The 17334-nt window shown below is 45.5% G+C and overlaps 1 long non-coding RNA gene across 1 annotated transcript; it reads right to left on the reverse strand.

Annotated features, from left to right (window-relative positions):
* Positions 1-15156: 15156 nt before the first annotated feature.
* LOC117011258 lies at positions 15157-16876 on the reverse strand. The gene is made up of 4 exons (XR_004420916.1): positions 16773-16876; positions 16592-16654; positions 15985-16047; positions 15157-15186 (listed from the first exon to the last, which is right to left on the reverse strand). It is a non-coding gene; the product is annotated as an uncharacterized LOC117011258 (long non-coding RNA).
* Between the last annotated feature and the right edge of the window lie 458 nt (positions 16877-17334).

The following is a 17334-nucleotide window of genomic DNA, read 5'->3' on the forward strand; positions in this document are numbered from 1 at the left end:
AGCTATGAAAAAAAAAATCAGTGACAGAACAGAACGAAACTCAGTCTCAGTCCCTTTTTCCAGTCACAGATGCCCTCCTCCTCCACACAGTCCCGATGGAGCAGGGCAGGCAGCCTCTCCAGTCACGGCTGCTGCAGGAGCAGGGGAGCGAGGCGACAGTGGCTGCCCCAGGTGGGAGAAAAGGGTGTAGGAAAGAACTCCGCTCACCGTGGGTTCTCAGTGCTGTTCTCAAAAGCAGGAAGCTTTAGCAGTCGGAGTCCAGGGCCTGGTCCCACCATGGAGAAAAGCAACCTCCCTCCTTGGGCCGGCAAGAGAGAGTGTCCCCCCACCCCCAGAAGGACAAAGCAGGCGTCAACCATCCACCCCCCACCCCTCAAACCCTCCGCAATCGAGCAATCGGGCCAGCCCAGCCATCCCTTTGTCTTGAGCACTTAACAGCTAAAGGGGAGCCGCCCTGGCTAGCTTAAAATAATAATGGGAAAAATTTCTAAAACTCCCCCAACCCCAACATTATCCACCCCAAATTTTTTCCATGCTAACATACTACATCAAATTAGAACCTTTAAATTACATACATACATGCAGTTACAGACACAGTATCATAGGTAGTTCACCTTAGAACAAGGTCTCCTTGGGGTATGCATCGGGTTTCTCCATCCTTTTGCATCACCCACCAGGTACAACCTGGTCCTTGAGCAAAAAACACCCCATGGACAGGATTGTCTTTGCTGGAGGCAGAGTTCACCCAAACAGTTTTCCCTAGCATACCTCTCATGTGTACCACTGGAACCTTATCCCCATCTGGTGTTCCCAAGAGCTCAGATTGGGCAGGGCCTGCTCGGTTAGTGGACCCTCGGGTATTTACTAACCATGTGGCCTTTGGTAGATTACTCCCAGTTCTTGAAAGTCCCCCCACTAATTGCCTTCAAGGTGGTTTTAAGCAGCCCATTGCACCGTTCGACCTTCCCAGCTGCAGGTGCATGGTAGGGGATGTGGTACACCCACTCAATGCCGTGTTCCCTAGCCCAGTTGTTTATGAGGCTGTTCTTGAAATGAGTCCCATTGTCTGACTCAATTCTCTCAGGGGTGCCATGCCTCCAAAGGACCTGTTTCTCAAGGCCCAGGATGGTGTTTCGGGCAGTGGCGTGGGGCACAGGGTAGGTCTCCAACCATCCGGTAGTGGCTTCCACCATGGTCAGCACGTAGCGCTTGCCTTGGCGGGTCTGAGGCAGTGTGATGTAGTCAATCTGCCATGCCTCCCCGTACTTATATTTGGACCAACGCCCACCATACCAGAGGGGCTTCACCCGCTTGGCCTGTTTGATGGCAGCACAAGTCTCACAGTCATAGATAACTTGAGAGATACTGTCCATGGTTAGATTCACTCCTCAGTCTTGTGCCCACTTATAGGTGGATCTCTGCCCTGATGACCTGAGGCGTCATGGGCCCATCGAGCCAGGAACAATTCTCCCTTGTGTTGCCAATCCAAGTCTATCCGTAACACCTCTATCTTCGAGGTCTGATCTACCTGCTCATTGTGTTGATGTTTCTCATTAGCCTGACTCTTTGGGACATGGGCATCCACATGACGGACTTTCACAGGTAGCTTCTCTACCCGGGTGGCAATGTCTTTCCACTCATCAGCAGCCCAGATTGGATTTCCCCTATATTGCCATTTTGCCTTTTTCCACCTTTCCAGCCAACCCCACAGAGCATTGGCTACCATCCATGAGTCAGTATAAAGGCAGAGCTTTGGCCACTTCTCTCTCTCAGCAATGTCCAGGGCCAGCTGAACAGCTTTGAGTTCAGCAAGTTGACTTGATCCACCTTCTCCTTCGGTAGCTTGTGCAACCTGTCGTGTGGGGCTCCATACGGCTGCTTTCCACTTCCGGTTCATCCCCACAATGCGGCAGGAGCCGTCCGTGAAAAGAGTATAGCATGTTTCATCTGCTGGCAGTTGGTTATACGGTGTGGCTTCCTCAGCCTGGCTCACTTGTTCTTGATCCTCGTCATTGGCGAGACCAAAGTTTTCACCTTCTAGTCGGTTCGTAATTATCTCCAAAATCCCAGGGTGATTTGGGTTTCCGATGCGGGTGCATTGTGTGATGAGGGCAATCCACTTGTTCCATGTGGCGTCGGTGGCGTGGTGGGTAGAGGGAACCTTTCCTTTGAACACCCCAGCACTGGTAGTCAGGGTGCCAGGAGGAGTTGTGCTTCTGTGCCGGTCACTTCTGAGGCAGCTTGGACTCCTTCATAGGCAGCCAGGATCTCCTTCTCTGTGGCAGTGTAATTGGTTTCAGACCCTCTGTAACTTCGGCTCTAGAATCTCAGAGGTCGGCCTCGAGTCTCCCCAGCCACCTTCTGCCAAAGGCTCCAGGACAGTCCATGGTTCCTGGCTGCAGAGTACAGCACATTCCTCACCTCTGGTCCTGTCCTGACTGGGCCAAGGGCAACCGCATGAGCGATCTCCTGCTTGATCTGGGCAAAGGTTTGCTGCTACTCAGTATCCCAGTGGAAATCGTTCTTCTTACGGGTGACCAGATAGAGAGGGCTCACAATCTGGCTGTACTCAGGAATGTGCATTCTCCAAAAGCCTATGGCACCTAGGAAAGCTTGTGTTTCCTTCTTGTTGGTGGAGACATCGCGGTGATCTTATTGATGACCTCAGTGGGGATCTGGCGCCGTCCATCTTGCCACTTTACTCCCAGGAACTGGATCTCTCAAGCAGGTTCTTTGACTTTGCTCTTTTTAATGGCAAAGCTGGCTCCCAGCAGAATCTGGATGATCTTTTCTACTTTCTCAAGGGTTTTCCAATGCATTCTATGGTGATGCTTCTGCATTCTTTCTCTGTTGACAAACCTTTCACTTACACTCATTAAAAGCCGCTCCCAGAGGGGAAGGGGGCCTGGCTCCCTTACCAATATCTGGTTCACACCTGAGTCCTGGGACAAGGATCCCAAATTCCTTGCTTCTGTACCATCCAAGTGCACACCTGTACCCATGAAGTCTCAGACTCGAAGTAACCAAGTTGTCAAAGCCTCCCGGCCCCGTTGCGCAATATCTTTCCGCAGATTGCGGAAAAAAAAATCAGTGACAGAACAGAACGAAACTCAGTCTCAGTCCCTTTTTCCAGTCACAGATGCCCTCCTCCTCCACACAGTCCTGATGGAGCAGGGCAGGGTAGCCTCTCAGTCACGGCTGCTGCAGGAGCAGGGGAGCGAGGTGGCAGTGGCCGTCCCAGGTGGGAGAAAAGGGTATAGGAAAGAACTCCACTCACTGTGGGTGTCCTGGTTCTCAGTCGGTTCTCAGAAGCAGGAAACTTTAGCAGTCGGAGTCCAGGGCCTGGTCCCACCACGGATAAAAGCAACCTCCCTCCTCCGTGTTCGGGTTGGCGAGAGAAGTGTCCCCCCACCCCCAGAAGGACAAAGCAGGCGTCAACCATCCACCCCCCACCCCTCAAACCCTCCTCCGCAATCGAGCAATCGGGCCAGCCCAGTCATCCCTTTGTCTTGAGCACTTAACAGCTAAAGGGGAGCCGCCCTGGCTAGCTTAAAATAATAATGGGAAAAATTTCTAAAACTCCTCCAACCCCCAACAGTCTTCTATTCTAAAATTCTAATTTACAATTGGACTGGAACTGATACGCAAAATGTTTTTTCCTATTTTTGTCATTGTCAGTTAGTGTTGTGACATTGGGAGTTAGTAAAGTAAGCCTACCAAGGCTACATTGTCTACCTTTAATTTGAGATGGAATGACAGGCCATGCTCTGTCCCCAAAAAATAAGAAACGTGCCTAGAGGCAATTGCAGAGGAGTGTCACTTGATTTAGATGGATGTTGTGAGGTATAATTGCACCATAGGCTCTCATTTTTATACCACAGTGCTGGTTCATCTGTTTTTACAATTTGGGGCTTACCATCATTCGATCTTACCAACTGAACTCTCTTTCTATAACGAAAGGTAATCCAGTAATCCATTTCAACTGAACCAAACAGTTCCAGTCTTGAGACTCTAATGGTGCATGGGGAAAATTGAGCACCCATGAGTCCCAGAAATCGACAGGATTGTATTTCAGCTTACTATTGGGACTGTTACTTTGCATATTACAAATGGTCTTTTTATTTATTGGCCGCTTATCTATTGGCAGACCTACCAGGCATGTTTACAAGGGGTTATTTGGGGTGGGAACAGAGAAACATAAAGTCTCTTGGTGTATTATGTTCACTGAAGTAATCCAGATGGGTTTTTTTGGCTGTTAGACAATTTTGCTGCTGGCAAAGGGCAGGAGATTAAAGAAGGCAAATGTAATAATTAAGAGTATTTGGGGGTCTGTAAATTTAGAGAATGCCATTACTACTGCTGCCAATTCAACAATCTGCTATGAGCCTTTAACAATTTCAATATCTGAATGTCACTCACCTGTTTTTGGGTCTTGCCCCGTAATTACAGATTGATGAGATTTTCCTGACCCATCTGTAAATAAAGTGAGGGCTTTAAGGGGCTCATCACCTTCTAAAGGTTTAGAAAATAAATTGAAATCAGAACTTAGAAGTCTGTGTTTAGGGCAATGGATAGAAAGTTATGTGGAGAAGTTTATTAGAGCAATTTGAAGGTGTTCAGATTGTTGCAGAAGCCAATCTAAATAGGAAGAAGTCAAAGGCAGAAATACAATTGAAAAGTCTTTATCAGATAATGATAACAAACGTCTTCTAGCCTTAATAATTAACTGAGCTATTATTTCTGGCTGTGTAGTGATGGTCTTTTTAGGTTGGTGGGAAAGGAAAATCCATTCTAAAATCAATAAAGGATCAGACAACTTAGGATCCCACTGAAAAATTAAGGCATGGAGTTGAGGACCCCTCCCCAGAACCACTAACAGGAAAGGTAACATAGGGTCCATCCAGTGTGCTTGGTTTGCATTGCAAAAGACATTTTACCTAAGGCGTGCCTTGCTTCCTCTGTCAGGTGTCTTGGGAGTTCAGGGCAGAATCTCCTTCCAGAAGATCAAACAATGCCTGCAAGTCTTGGTTTGTAATCCCCAACAAGGGTCTCACCCAAGTGATAGCAGCAAGTTACCTTTGCATGTCAGGTAGAGTTTGTGGGTTCTCATCCAGTTGGAGCAGTTGTGGCTTTATGGTTCGTGATGAGATTTTATAACCCAAAACCTCCAGGGCTACATTTGCTGCACCTTTTCTTCTGAAACAGTCAATCCAGCCTTTTGGACTGCTGTGATGTATCCTTCACTGTGTTGTCCAGTATGGCAGCATCTTTGGCAGCTAACAGGATGTCATCCATATAATGAAGAATCAACACCTGTGAATAAACCTTATGAACAAGAGTTAGTATTTTGGCTACAAACCATTGACATATTGTGGGACTGTTCTGTGGGACTGTGGTAAGAGTACCCAGTGGAATCGTTGAAGGGGTGGCTTCTCTGTTGGTTGATGAGACTGAAAAAGCAAAACATGGAGCATCATCAGGTTGTAACGGAATGTCAAAGAAACAGTCTTCAAAGTCAATGATTGTTAGGTACCAGTCTTTAGGGATCTGTAAAGGTCTGTTTGAAGATTGCCTGATCTGCCCCACGACCATCAAAATTACTCTGGGACCCTGAGACCCTGAGACTGTGAGACCACAACACTCACTTTGGGCAGGAGCTACGCCCTGGCCGAGGTGGATGCTTGCTGAGGACTGTGTGCAGGTGTGTGCTCTACTGTCATGGTACACTGTGTTCAAGCAGGTAGGAGCCTGGAAGAGCTGTACTTTCTGTGCTTGCCTCTGAGAGTGACAGGTCCCACACACGATAGTCCATAAATCTCACCATGTTTTGGCCAGAGGCCACTTGCCTTGGAGAATGACTATAAAGTTACTCTCTGAAGAGACTTTGAGACTTCTTTCTCCCCATGGATGGAAGACATCGATGGATGACTATGTCCCATCTCTTGGTAGCTATTCCCCCATCTTTTCCTCTCTGTCTCTCTGTCTCTCTGTCTCTCTCTCTTAGTTTGTTTCCTTTGTCTCTTTCCCTCTCTTCTCTATTGCAAACTGAGTTGCTGGCACTTAAAAAACTGCATTGCTGCTTGTTGCTGAATCAAACTTTAGTCTCCTCTCATTTGTCTTCTGCATCCTGCAGTCGAATGAACCATCACAACCCCTGCTCAGGTTGTGCGGACTGTGACAGGGATCATAGTTGGAGAGGGAAGACCTGGTTGAAGTGCTCCCATGTCCTCTATGACCTCATTTATTTTCCAGAGATCATGGAGGAGTCACCATTTGCCGCTGTGAGGTTTTTGGATGACAAAATTTTGGATGACCAGGGGCTGGTAGTGAATGTTATGCGTCCTTTTTGAAACTGTTCTTGTACCAGGGATTGCGGCATGGCTAATTTTTCCTCATTTAAGGGCCATTGATCAGCCCAAATAGGGCTGTCATCTTTCCAAGTTAATTTCAAGGTGCCACGCTGTTCAATGACACCCATTAAAAATCCATTCCCAAACAAATGCCCTGTTGTGTTAAAATGTCCCTCCCCCACAGGACAACAGTAGTTTGTGTTTTCACTATAAAGGGTCTGGTGGTGGCAATACGACCCTTAGGTCCTTCTGTCCTGAGCAGATGCATGCTTTTCAAACCAGTGCTTTCCCCTCCAATCCCCATAAGGACTCTGGAAGCAGGTATGAGTGCCCATCCTGGGGGCCATTTGGAGGTAGAAATTACAGTAACATCTGATCTGGTGTCAATGGTTCTCCTGAGATTTACCTTTTGTCCATTAGCCTCTGGGATACAGGTTATTTTAGGTCTGTCCTTACTTATACTTTGAGTCCACAAAGGATTCTGATTCCTCTTCTTCTGTTTCATCCAGCAGCATAATCGCTTGGGCTATAGGCAGTTCTTTGGGAATAAAGCAAGGAGGGTCAGGGCTTATGGCTAAAACAGTTATTGCCTGGGAAGATGTAACAAATAATACAGAAGGGAGAACAAAAAAATCCTTCAGTCTTCCATTTACAGTTGCCTAAGATTAGCACTTGGCCAGGCCAATCTTCAAGCCCAAGTTGTCCTGTTGAAATTGAATGTGTGAAACAGTCAGCACTACAGGTTTAGCACTCACCAACTTCAGCTGGGCACCTGGTGGAACTGTTGCTGGTAGTCCTGAGAGAAGCTGCTGCAATTCGAGGCCACAGGGTCTGTAAACTGGTTAAAACTTCCTGATTCTCTGCAATCATTGACATCGGCTTGTGGATTTCTGTCATAGTAAGAGATCAACTCACCCTCTGGGGGAAGATTTTGATGACTGCCTGGGAAAATTACTTTTAGAAGGAAACTGTTTAGCCTGGGGTTGATTTTTACCAGGAACTGAGTATCTCCCCTTTTCCATGTGGACAGCCTTTTCAGAAATGTCCTTGTTGACCGCATCAAAAGCATGTGGGTTGGTATTGCAGTTGTGGTGTTTTAAAAGGAAACTGCACAGCCACTGGGGCTTTTGCAATTCCTTGCCCAATGGCCTGGCTTGTACTGCTGCCATGTGCTCCACCGTCCTGAGACGATTACACGCCTCAATCATCTGGAGGAGCGTCGGTGGGGGTTCTTGTGGGAGGGCGTGCAATACCTTTCAGCATTCAGAGTTAGCGTTAGCTACTGCCAGTGTCTCTAACAGTTTGCTCTTGGTTCTGTCATCAGGGATTTGTTTTTCTAATGTTTGTTTTAACCGGTCAGTACATTTCATGTATGTCTCTCCTGGGTCTTGCCTAATATCAGTATACTCCAAGTTAGGAGTGCTGCCATCTGGTACCCGGACTAGCGCTTTTCTAGCAAAATTTTTAATTTCTTTGAGTACTTGCCTGGGGACTGCTGCTGCTCACTCCTTAGACTGGCTAAATTCCCTGGCTAGGTGGTCCATGGTTAATGCTGCTCTGGCTGGGTCATTCTTGCAGTCAGCCAAGAATCCTTGGAGCATGCAAGGATCCATCCATCCTCCTTCCCACAGGGGGTACTCGGTGGGAGAAAGCAACATAGTCATCATATACTTTAAATCGTAGGAGGTTAGTACATGTGCAGTAAAGGTGGCCCAAAATAGGATTATTAAAATATGGAGATTCCCTCCCATGGTCCTTGGCTGCCCAACACAGTTCTTTAATTTCCCATATTTCATTGGCTCCCATCTTGGTGCAGCTCCCCTCACCCTGTGGTATCTCACTGGGAATGCAGTGAGCCTAGATGCAATCTACCAATCTCCTTTTTTTTTATGGCAGCTTTCTGGATCTTCTCCCAAGGATTTTTTTGGGGTTAGAGGGCCAGGTGGAAACTCCTCAGAGTCACTAGAGTTCAAGTCCTTTCCAGAGGAAGAGGAGTAGGCCAGAACAAGAACATTTGGATGAGTATAAAGGTGCCAGTAAGGCTTGCAGGCTTTGACCATGGTTGCTGCCATTTTGGACACATGCATTGCCATCTCATGAGGTGTCACACAGGGTGGACTTTGATTTAAGAGGTCTGCCTTCCGGGGTGGTTCTCTAAACCAGAAGGAGACTGCCTGGTTGAGAGTGACTCCCTGATTGAGGGGTGGAGTTAGCATGCGGGGTGCGTTGGGGTCCCTTTTTACTCAAAGCTGGTAGAGCTTGGCCCCCACTGAGTCCCAGAACTTGATGTCCCCCATGTCATCAGCTGAGGTGTCAGGGAAGTTCTAACAGATCCACCTCACAAGCAGTTTCAGTTCCTTCTTGGAAACATCTTTGCTGTGTTTTGCAGAATAAACTTAAACTGTCCATAAATGCTTTTCTCTACTTTGGAGGTAGTACCACCCATCTTCTTTTCTCCCACCTTAGGGGAATTAGCTGCTGGGATGCCCCTAGCCTAAAATAAGACCCATATTTCAAAACACAGCAGCAAAGAGGGCTGTATTATGTCTATCATCCCAAAACACACCTGCACTCCAGGTGTCCTGTTGATGTCCTTGCTGAAATCCTGGGTGTTCATTCGCAGCCCCTCCCTGTCACTGTCTTGACCGGGATCCGGCACAGCCACAATCCGGGGGATCCTATCCTACTGCGAGACCAGGAGCCCTGAATATCAGGTCCCTGGGCTTGGGCGCCACTTACTGGGGTCAAGGGTGGTCCCCCACAGTACTTTTTAGGATGTGCAGATATCAGGACAAAAGTGGTAAAAATAGAAGAAGAGCGGCACAACTCAGCAATGTGAAACCTTGAATAATAATGCAAGTAAATGGAGGACAAGGCCCAAATCCAAATACAGTGACCAAGGGGACAAGGTCTCTTTAGGAGTCAGTGGTCAATGACAGAGATACAGGGAGGTTCAGGGTATAAATAAGGGGTGAGAGAGAGGGTGGAGTTGAGTTTGGGGCCCAATGGGTATAGGGGAAAATGGTGCAGAGATGGAGTAAGGGAGGGAAGGGTCCAGTGGGGTAGGTTGGGTGGAACACTGCATCAGCTAAGGGCCAATGGGGATACAAGAAAGGGAGAATATTCTAGGAATTGGGAGTGGTGATAATTAACTGGGAAATGAGAGTTAGGAATATATGTGAGGTATTAACATGGGCAATCCCATAACTCTTTGGAACTTTTCTTTCTGGGGACACCACAACTTAAATGCTTCCCAAAGTTTAGGATTGGGTTAACATTCTTTGGTGATGGTTGCCTAACCTGCAATACTGGTCACGCTGAATCCCATACTACTCCACACAGACCCTGCAGCTCCACATGGATACCCTGCCTGCCAAGGTTTGTTGCTATGGCCCAAAGCAATGCAGCCGCTCGCTCCAGACCATGCCCCAGTTGCTGCGACTGAAGGAGGAGGCAGGGTTTAAACCACGGCATCGGGGCTGGTGGCACAGCATCCCCAAGGCCCTCGTGGCTGCATTGGGGCGGAGATTGCTGCAGTCCCACCTCTCCCTGAGCCCTGACTAAGTGGGATGTTCCCCGGTGTCCTGTGTATGACATGAATCCCCCGTTGGTGGGATGTTCCCCAGTGTCCTGTCTGTGCTGTGATTCTCACTTTGGTGGGATGCCACACATCTGAACAGCTGAAAGATGAGGCTGAGAAAAACCAATTCTGGTTAGATTGTGAGGCACTGGGTTTGTGTCAGGTGGAAGGTGTGAGTGAGCACTGGAGCAAAAGGGAGAAGAGGAAAGCACAGGGAATAATGAATTTGATGGAAAAGGGAGATTTGTTCTGCCAGGTTCACACATTGCAGGTATCTGTCCATGGCAGTAGCTGGGTGACTCCTGACTTTTGTCTTCGTTTGTGCTTGAACAGAACGCTCAGATTATTTGCAGTGTTGCATTGCTGGGATTCTTCATATCCCATCATTGCAATCCAAGGGTTTTCTCTGCCCTGCACAGGCCCAAATGAAACCTCTGCTCCACATGGACTGTCCACTCCACACGGATACCCCACCTGCCAAAAAAGGCTTTAACTTATACCGAGCTGCTCACAGGATTTCCACACTATCTATTCAACACCAATAACTTGGCAAGAAAAATCACTGCTCTGATTCCCATTTGAGGAGAATCAAATAGAGTAAATAAAAAGGAAGGATTTGAGACAATGAGGATGCAACTGAGGGAACAAAGAGTCTGCAAAAAATCTGGTTTTATTGCAGAGAACCATCTGATAATACATAAAGCTCTCCAATACAGAGAGAAAACACATTTGAGGATTTTAGCAGATTTTTGTTGAGATAAACTCAAGCTCAAGTAAAAATGGTGACTACAGAAGTGAAATATGAGAGAAGAAGGAAGGAACTCCCTTCTTTTGTTTACTTTTACATACTTGCCAGCATCTTTCTGAAGAGAATCTACTGGTGGCAGCATTTCTAACAGGCATGTAGTCTGTTTGGAGATAAACACTGGCAGAAATGGTAGAAACTTTACAGAATGCTCTATGTCACCTTACTCTGAATAGCTTATCTGACTGCCATTTACTCTTGGGCACCTCAAAATACACTGCTGGTTAGGAAGTGTACCATCAGAGCCAGGTGTTTCTGTGCTAAAAATGTGATCCAGTCACTTTGACTTGGTGATTTGAGCCCATAAAAGCCGGACCTGCTTTCAGGGTGAATTTGGAGACCTCAGCTCGAGGTGGATGCAGCATGTGGAATTTTCCCAGTTGCTGGGAAGAGTTCTCCAGCTCCTCTCTCCAAAATGGGGCTCCACAGCAACTCTGAATGGACTCTGGATGACGGTGAAATGTTTAGGCCATTGGTGATGGATTTTCTCAATCACTGTCCTGTCTCTCGTATAGTAATGAGGTGACCTTGCTTGTTTTTGCTTGTTGCTAAAGCCAAGCATGTAAGATCATTTTAGTTTTTGGTTGCCTTCATGTTCCTAGTAAAATACCATTTTTGTTTCCATTGGTGTCTGTGTCCTTTAAATGCCCCCATCATTTGGCAGAACAAGGGCCTAAGGCCCACTGGAATCAACATTTCTCTGACTTGTTGAAGCTTCCTGAGGAATGTTTTGTGCCCCTCATCTTTTTCAACAGCTACAATAGACTGTGACTGCAGAAAAGAGGAACCTAAGCAAGTACCTTGAGTTTCCTGAAGAGAACAAAGCTCTTGGACAGCAAGCAGTACTCCTGCAGAAGCAGCAGGGTAAAACTCCCAGAAAACTGAAGACACCTTGATGAATGGATTAGTGGCATTATGGGCCACGTTTGCCTATGATGGCTATGTTGCCTTTTTCCCAATCTGAAAAGGAAAGTTGAGATACTTTTAGTAAAGAGGTGATATAAAAGTGGATTTTCATTTGAAGGTTTTCAGGAGCAGTTATGTAAAGATGTCCACAAAAGCCCCACTCCCTCCAGGGATGAGTACATATTTCTAAGTTTTAGGAAATTAGCATAATTGATAAAAAGCACCAGGTAGGAAGACAAGTGGTTATGCAATTCCCCCCCACGTCGAGTTCCTTCTCTGGAGTCCCCCCTGGGCACTGGCTTTGTCCATGAAATGGTATCTCCAAGAATTGCTCTCAACCTTGGCTCCCAGGAAGAACCAAGATAGCACTGGGGCCTTGTATCCCCTGGGGCTTGGAGCCCTGGAATTTGTTTTGTCTTTCTGCTTAGGGAAATGCCTTGGAAAAGTACTGGGAAAACTAGGCACTAATGCAGTAGGCCACAGAGCTACAAATACATGTCTGAACAATACAGAGGGCATAGAAAAGAGAAAAAGGAAAAACCTAAATGGCATCAGCAAGGTCCTGGGCATGAACACATAGGTTCAGCTGGTCTTCTCTGCCCTATTTCTGCGTATTTCTGGGAACCAGAGGAATCCGGCTTGAGTCTGTGGGGAGATGGGTTTGACAAATGAAAGTTCACTTCTTCTTTTCTCCTTGAAGCAGCTCCTGCTCCTACCATCAGCTGAGCCTCTCTTTAGCCTGATGCCTCTGCTTGTTGCAGCAAAACAATTTATGGCAGACAGAAGACACTGACTCTTCCAGGGACATGGGTTTCTCCAGTGCCAGCTATGAGTGGGAGTCAGAAGAAAAACTCTATTAAGCACAACTCTATTGGAAGATTCGCTTCCTTTTCACTGTGTGAATAAGCTCTACATTCACCTCTGAATTGTCAGATGTTTGTTAAGTATGAGAAGTTCTCTTTTATGATTTTTTTACTGTGGTTTGGAATGGGATAAGAGTCTCCTTCATTGAAAAACTCCAGACCAAGCTGCCTTTGGAATATGGCCCACTGGGCAGTTTTTGCCCAGCCATGAGACTTCTATGCAAGAAAGCAGGGACAATGGTATTTGCATCCAAAACCCAAGTGTGGGAAAACCAAAACATCCTGTGGAGATAAAGGCCTCCAGCTGTTCCTAGAAATCAACAGAGTTCCTGCCAAATGATTATGTATTACTGAGTGCAATCTGTTTGCCTGGATGAGAGTGTTGCTCAACTGAAAAAGCAGAAAGATCAGCAAGGGTGCTCCCAAAGGCCCATCACATTGTTCTTATTTTTGCTCATCTTTCTTAAGTTTGCAATCAAATATGTGTCTGCAGCTGAGCTGATGAGAGAAAAAAAAAAAAAAAATACTCATGTCAGGGCTGTGACATTCCACAAGAGGAATCGCTGGTATACATTTAATGGATACCTCTCAACCCTATTAAAGTATTTTAGTCCTGGTTTAAAATAGACAGGCATGAAACAACTTGGAGAGAGAGAGACTAAAATGGCTTGTGGATTTGCTTTTTAGGAATAAGGAAAACTACCCAAAAGGTGTTGTTCTAGAACATTTTAAAATATACTATAAAAAAATTAACAACTGCAATAAATAAGAGTTTTAAAAGTGTTTTGGTCTATGAATAATTAAAAACTACGAAATGTGAAGATGTGAATGCACATTTTCATAAAAATATGAAATTAAAGACAAAAAGATACGCTGATCTACAATACATAGGTTGGTAAAGCTGTACTTTAATTAGCTTTTTTTAGATTTCTAGAGCTTTTTCCTTCTGAGGAGAGGCTAGGATATTCCATCAGAAAACTGTCACAGTCAAGACAGATTTCTTCTGCTTCTGGCTGAGATATTCTGGTTCAGAAAAGATCTGAGCGAAGGCAGAGAATAGGCTCTGCGTGATCCAAAACTGGAGGATGAGTCAGAGGGACTGGAAGACCAAAAACTACTGAATGGCCAAGATCTGTAACCGGAGCATGAGCTGAAAGTAGAGCCACTACCAGTTGATGGCGCACTCCAACTGGAGGGATTGGAAGAGGAGAAAGGATTTGGTAGTATAACATAGGAGGAATTCAGCTGTGAGTTGGATGGCAAAACGATTAGTAATGAGCTTGATGGTTGTGAGACATCGTAAGTCCTGCCTGCCTGCCCTGCCCAGCACACTGCAATTAAAAAAAAGAATAAAAAACAAATCACAACTGAATCTACATATGCTATTAAACACCTCTCACAGAGGTATCTATAAGTACTTATAACTGTTCGCTTCTTATCTTAAGTGTTTCTTTGAAACACACAGCACCTGATCGTAGATACAGTAATTTCACAATTATAAGCCGCATCATTTTGACTAAAATTTTGCTCCCAAACCAGAAGTGTGGCTTACATTCAGGAGCGGTTTATATATGAACAAATTTTGGAAATTTCCCAACCTGGAAGTCCGAGCCAGTAGCAGCCCTGAGCCCAAGGTGGAGCCAGCCCGGCCCCGGGCGGCGGTGGGGCAGTGGTGGCGCAGCTGCAGCACTGCCCGGCCCCGGGGGGCACGACGGTAGCACCGGCTGGGCATGCCCCTCTCCCTCCTCCTGGCGGCAACAGTCAGGGATGCCCCTCTCCCTCCTCCCAGCGGCACCAGCCAGGCATGCCCCTCTCCCTCTTCCCAGCAGCACTGCCTGGGCATGTCCCTCTCCCTCCCCCAGCAGCAGCAGCAGTCAAGGATGCCCCTCTCCCTCCTCCTGGTGGCAGCAGCCAGGCAAGCCCCTCTCCCTCTTCCCGGTGGCAGCAGTCAGGGACGCTCCTCTCCCTCCTCCCGACGGCAGCGGCAAGTGGGGCTGGGGCCGCTCCCTGGTGGCTGCCCCAAGCAGGGCCAAGCCAGTAAACCTCGTGATCTCATGATTCTGTTACTATTTGGCAACTTTGTGAAAGTTGCACACGGATCCTTGCTGCGAACAAAAGTGCGGCTTACAATCCAGTGTGGCTTATCTATCAAGGAAAAACAAAAGGTTGCTGACACCCCGGAAGTGTGACTTATAATTGGTGCGGCTTGTAATCATAAAATTACTGTACTAATCTTTATTGGAAAAAGGACATGAGAACAAGTATCCTTCCCTAGGAAGTCTTGGAAAACAGCAGCACTTTATTTGAAATGCTACAGTTATGTACAGAAATTGTTTACTCCTCATCATTATAATTGCTAGGGTGTGGTTTTAATCCAGTAAACAAATTAATTTTACAGTCACCCTGACAAAAATTTTCATCCCTGTGTTAGCTTTCACCACCCTCTTTCTTTTCTGAAAAATGTTACAGAACATTTCTGTTAGCACAAAATTTATTACTCCATTATCTTTACAAATAAGCATTGTCGTTATTTGACTAGAGAAGCTGTGCAGTATGAAGGGAGATGCTGGCTCTGAAGCCACATCTAAGTAACTAAAACTGCTTGAAAAGCAGACTTACCTGGAGGAGCAGGACCAACAGGTGTACTGACTCCTCGGGGCATAAAGTAACTTGGAAAAGATTCTGCCAGAGAAAGTAAAGTAGCTTCAGAGAATGTAAATATTGAAACCAAGGAAATGCACAGAACTGAAATAGTTATGGTTGGAAGGAAAGCCTAGGTTGGCTCCAGACACAGTGTAGGCTCTGTAGGGTGACACACCAGAGGTTGTGTCAGTTCCAGACAAAGAATAAATTCTGCAGTGTGTCCCACCAGAGGGTATCTCAGTACCTGACAAACTGTGGGATCTGTGTCTAGGCACTCCCTAGCATAATGCAATTAAAAAAAAAAAACAAAAAACAAACAAATCAAGACAGAATCTACATTTGATATTAAATACCTCTCACAGAGTTATCTATGTGAAGTACTTATAATTGTTTGCTTCTTCTCTTAAATGCTTGTTAGAAACACAGGGCACCTGGTTATAGATATTAATCTTTATTGGACAAAGGACATGAGCACAAATATCCTGTCCTAGGAAGTGTTGGAAAACAGCAGCACTTTATTTGAAATGCTACAAATATGAAGTGACATCTTTTAGTACTCATCATTATAATTACTAGGGTTGGTATTTTTAATCCAGTAAACAAACTTATTCTGCAGTCTCCCTGACAAAAATTTTCATCCCTGTGTTAGCTCTCAGTAGCCCCTTTTTTTTCTGAAAAATGTCTCAGAATATTTCTGTTAGCATGAAATTTATCACTCCAATATATTTACAAATAAGCATTGTTGTTATTTGCCTAGAGAAGCTGTGCAGCATGAAGGGAGATGCTCGCTCTGAAGCCACATCTAAGTAACTAAAACTGCTTGAAAAGCAGACTTACCACTAGGAACAGGGCCAACAGGTGTACTGGTTCCTTGGGGTATAAAGTAAATCGGAAGAGATTCTGCCAGAGAAAGTAAAGTAGCTTCAGAGAATGTAAATATTGAAACCAAGGAAATGCACAGAACTGAAATAATTATGGTTGGAAGGGAAGCCTGGGTTGGTTCCAAACACAGTGTAGGTTCTGTAGGGTGACACACCAGAGGTTTTGTTGGAACCAGACATAGGGCAGCTTATGTAGAGTGTCCCACCAGAGGATATCTCAGTACCTTACAAAGACTAGACTCTCCCCAGCATATTGCAATTAAAAAAATAGAATTAGAATCAAATCAAGACAGAATATTTTACTCCTCATCATTATAATTGCTAGAGTAGGTTTTCTTCATCCAGTAAACAAACTAATTTTACAGTCTCCCTGGCAAAATGTTTCATCTCTGTATTAGCTTCCACTACCCCATTTATCATCTGATAGTGCTTACTTTATTGCTCCATAACCTCAGCACTTAATTGATGTTGTTATTTGCCTACAGAAGCTGTGCAGCATGAAGGGAGATGGGACCTAGAAACCCATGTACAAGTGACTCTAACTGCTTGAAAAGGAAACTTACCATCAGGAGCAGGACCACGAGGTGTACTGATTCCTTGGGGTACAAATGGAAGCTGAATGGAATCTGTTCAGAGAAGGTCAATTTTAAAAAGCAAGGAAATGCATGGAATTGGTATTACTATGGTTGCAAGGAAAGGTTGTGCTGGTTTCACACACAGAACAGGTTCTGCAGGGTGACACACCAGAGGTTGTGTCAGTTCCAGACGTAGGGCAGGTTATGCAGAATGTCCCATCAGAGGGTATCTCAGTTCCTGACAAAGTGTAGGACCTGTATGTAGGCTCTCCCCAGTGTACTGTAAGAAAAAGAAAAACCAATAAAAAACCAAATCAAGACAGAATCTACATTTAAAGTACTTAAATGTGTTTCCTTCTTGTCTTAAGTGCTTAGTTGAAACATACAGACAAAGGACATAAAAACACCATTGAGAAAAGACAATAGCAAAAACATCCTACCTTAGGAAGTCTTAGAAAACAACAGCACTTTTTGTGAAGTGCTACAAATACTTATCGACATCTTTTACTCCTCATCATTTTAATTTCAAGGCTGTGTTTTTAAATCAGGTAAAGAAATTTATTCTACAGTCTCCCTTTCACTGTTTTAAGGGAACACATGCCCTGTTAACCACAGAAGGGAGTCCTTTACATTTGGATGTATTTCAGCATCAATTGAAATCAACACTTCATACTCCTCAAATACTAGTCAATCATATTCTTACAAACAATATTTGAATTAAATTACTGTAA

This window comes from Catharus ustulatus (genome assembly GCF_009819885.2).
Source record: "Catharus ustulatus isolate bCatUst1 chromosome Z unlocalized genomic scaffold, bCatUst1.pri.v2 scaffold_29_arrow_ctg1, whole genome shotgun sequence".
NCBI classification, from domain to species: domain Eukaryota; kingdom Metazoa; phylum Chordata; class Aves; order Passeriformes; family Turdidae; genus Catharus; species Catharus ustulatus.